Genomic DNA, 4,383 nt, shown 5'->3' on the forward strand with positions numbered 1-4,383 from the left:
GATTTCGCTTCACATGCAAGTTTGCTCTCACCATTAATAGTAATGATTTCCTTCGTTTGGCAGGTCAAGTTGGCGGCCCAGTTAGCACACAAATTTGCTTCCCTGTACACGTGTGTGAAAACACACATATCAAATGTGTCACTTATTTTCTTTGTTGCTTTAATAGCATTGTTTATTGACCAAGATGGCGGGAACTCCTTGTTCAAACAATTTATTATATTCAAAGAGTCTCCTTCACACCAGACTCTGGTGCAGTTGGCTTCCTTTGCTAGGACCATCCCATGATAAGCTACCATAGCCTCAGCAACATGATTAGTCTGATTTCCTATAGGTATGCATTTAATAATTTTGCATTTTCCCCATTTGTCCCTTAGGACCACACTACATCCCGCATTACCAGGGTTACCCTTTGAAGCTCCATCAAAGTTGATTTTCATCCAACCATTGGGAGGACATTCCCATTTCACACCCTCTCTAGGATTAGTCTAAAAGTAATCTCGTCCTTTTAATCTCCACTTCTTGAAGATTATTTGATCATCCTTGTCTTGAGGGTTAGCAATGCCACCTATGATATTAATATTTTCCAATATGTTTCTTTTTATTTTCTCAAACACAATTTGAGCCTTAGACACCTTCTCTCTTAACACTTTTTCGTTTCTCTCTTTCCATATACCCCAGCACATATGGGGTAAAGCCAATTTCCACAACAAATTAGTAGACTTATTCCTTGATGGGTGCTGCCAAGAATTAAAAACCTCTTGAACTGATTCCGGGAAACTCCAACTGATATTGAAGTGATCCAGACATCTTCCCCAGACATCAGTAGAGAAGGGAAAATGAAAGAGCAAGTGGTTAATGGTCTCCTCATTCTACATACAAAGAAAACAAACACTAGGCATACATTTAATATTGTTGATTGTATTTATTGCTAGTTTATAATACAAAGATAACAATATATTACATTGTTACCTTTAAAAAAGAAACTATTAGATTTTTTAAAAATATGTAAAAAAATATAATTTAAAGATAACAACAAATTTTATATATATATACACACACACATATGTTTATATACATATACATACACACACATATATATATATATACATATATGTATGTATATACATACACACACATATATATATATATATATATACATATATGTGTGTATATGTATGTATGTATGTATATATATACACACATATATACACATGTATATATATACATATATATACACACACACATATATATATATATATATATATATATATATATATATATATATATATATATATATATATATATATATATATATAATTTAACTACAAATGATTTTAAAAATTATTAATCCTTATTTTGTTTTCATGTTTGAGATTGGATGAATGTTTGAATGGTACACACTCTAGAAGAGTGTAGGTCTGAATAAATTGCCAACCATTCACATTTCAACTTCATAAGTAATTTAAAAATACAAAGTTGTCATTGTCTTGTTTACATCTCCAATTAAATCTTTCAAATTTCAATATTATTTTTTGTATAGTCAGAAAATCAAAAGTTGTTGAGATGCACGTTAAGGAAACATAAATGTGTGTAGAATTTTTAATGGCAGACATAAATTTCCATTCATTATATTATATTATACATATTGCATTCTATTTGAACATCATCATCAGCTTTACTGTTTTAAATATAATGTCCTAATCATAGATTTTAAATATTTAAATTTAACATTTTTTCCTTTTAAATTGATTTTTTATTTCTATCATTCTAGTTTCAAGATATTTGAATCTAATTTTTCTCTCACCATTTAAATCCATGGGTCTTTGTGTTAATATTTTAAGTGATCTCCCTCAATCCACTAAAGCGAATTTCAATTGATTTTTCTATTAGAATTAATTAAAATTGGTTTTTTCCTTTTTATTTGAATATAGATAATATTTATTATTTATATATTTAAAAGAATTTATAAAAGAATTTAGATGAATTATAGAGATGTTTTCTAACAATAAATTAATAGAAGTGATTAATATATTTATATTGTTATTTTAAATGTTGTTATAGTTAATAATAAGAAACCTAAAATAAGTATATAATGTTTAATAGTTTTATAAAACTAATTCAGTGATCTTAAATAATAAGATTAATAGTATGAACAATGATAATCTTATATTTGTTATGTCATTTGTTCATCTGGTCTTGTATAAGGAAAATTAGAGCATATCTTGAAAATAAGCCATCAAATTAAAGAAGAATGCATGACATAGGAGAAAAAAATGTTTCAATTAATATCAAACCTTTCATGATCAACCATAACGAACATAGAAATTATTCCAACCATAATTCTACCCCTTATTAATAAAGATAGAAGAATATTCTACATTTTAAGAAAATAAAAAAATTCATGCTATATTTGTTTGTCAATTTTCAATCACTAAATTATAGTACAAAGGTCTAATGTTCCCAATTTAAATTATAACTAGCAATTGCACCTTTGTGTGCAAAGGGTATGTCGAATATGTGCAGAAGCTCAATCAAGGGGAAGAGAGAAGATAGAATTAGAGATGAAGATGGAAAAAGAGAAGAAGAGGGAGAGGGAGAGAAATAGAATTATTAAATATTTTTTAATCAAAGATGAAATTTTAAAATTAACCATTCATTGAAACAAAAATAATAGATCATCTTTAAATTTAATTTTAATGTATTATTATGCGTAAAAGGATTACTTTATAATATAAAATAGGAAACAAAATATAAATGAAAATAAATGCATTTAAATAAATTAAATTTCTCAATACTAATGTAAAACAAAAAAACTTAATTATGATCAAAGATAAAAAAATGTTGGTTTAATGAGGAACAATTTTTTTTTAATAGACTCAACCTTTAATTTGCATATACAACAGGCAATGGGTATAGTGAACCATGCTTGCTTACAAAATGTTGAAGTTAGTTGAGATATGAATAATTAACAAAAAATAGAAAATAAATAAAATAAAAAATTAGAAGATTATTTCATTGACAAAAAATGTTTCAAACTTAGTTTTAATTTGTAAATATTAGGATGATTAAGTATCATCCAATTTAAAGAAAAGAAAATGTTTAAATATCCATTTCATAACTTCAAAAAATCAGTACAAAATACACATAAATCAATAATCTTACTACCCATTAGATACTCTCTAGTAAAGAGGGTAGCTTAATGGATTTTTTGGTGTGCCAATTGTTTAATTAATGCAAGCAATACATGTGCATGCTATTTGCACATCATTATTGCATTAGAGTGGTGTACACCAACCCTAAATTTCTTATTTTTAATATCTTTGTTTATTTTTTATTATTATGTTTGTTTATTTTTTATTATTATTTATATTAGATTTTATTTTATTTATAAAGATATATTTTTATTGTAAGAGTATTTTTAATAAATTTAAATTGTACTGATTTTTTAAATAAACATTTATGAATATTTTTTATCTTAATTTTATAAAAAAATGTTAATTTTATAGGCTTTTATTGATTTTTCATAAAACCTCTCTACCTCTTTAGTTTTAGGTGGCTTTGTGTAGGTATCGGCCAAGAATGTGGGGAGTGAAATGACTGTCACCATCGCTTTTGTTAAACGTTTAAATCAAAACCCAAACGCTTGGGGTCAAACATTAAAAATTCATTGTTATTATAGTTTCCATGAATAAAATTTGGATGGAAAAATTTAATCTTATACATTTGCTTCTCTTTGTTGGTGGCTTTTTTTGGTGTGAAAGAGGAGGTCTACAGAGGAGGCCACGATCTTCATCTTCTTAAGGGGAGACAAAAAAATAAACTTGTGTAAATGTTAGTCTACTAGGACATCTTCATCGGTGGTGAGCTTCTTTTTGATTCATTTACTTACAATGAACTCTATAATGGAGTTTTTTGGCAAGTGGAAGGAAAGTGGGTAGTCCAAGGGGCACTTGATCACATTGGTGCTAACCCCACAGCTAAGGGTAATGAGGATGATGAAGGTATAGATGATCATGCGTGGTTGACATTGCTGACACATTTAGACTTCAGGAGCAATCTCCATTTGATAAGAAGAAATTTTTGTCATACATTAAGAAATACATAAAGAGCCTCACTCCCAAATTTCTAGAGGAACGTCAAGAGGTACTTATGAAGAACGTTGAAGCTGTTGCAAAATGGCTAATTTCTAAGTTGAGTGACCTACAACTTTTTGTACGAGAGAGCATGCAAAATGTCAGCTTTATGGTTTTTGTTTACTACAACGATGGAGCCACTGACCCAACCTTTTTGTATTTCCCCGATGTTTTGAAGGAGATCAAATGTTAGTCTAGATTAGTGTATTAATAATAACTAGTTATGAAGATTGTTTTCATATAGCCTTCA

At 27.9% G+C, this 4,383-nt stretch overlaps 1 pseudogene; it reads left to right on the plus strand.

Annotated features, from left to right (window-relative positions):
• The first annotated feature begins 3,829 nt into the window (after positions 1-3,829).
• Positions 3,830-4,326, plus strand: LOC131068468 (translationally-controlled tumor protein homolog; annotated as a pseudogene).
• Positions 4,327-4,383: the final 57 nt, after the last annotated feature.

The sequence above is a fragment of the Cryptomeria japonica genome, chromosome 3 (genome assembly GCF_030272615.1).
Source record: "Cryptomeria japonica chromosome 3, Sugi_1.0, whole genome shotgun sequence".
In the NCBI taxonomy this organism is placed as follows: domain Eukaryota; kingdom Viridiplantae; phylum Streptophyta; class Pinopsida; order Cupressales; family Cupressaceae; genus Cryptomeria; species Cryptomeria japonica.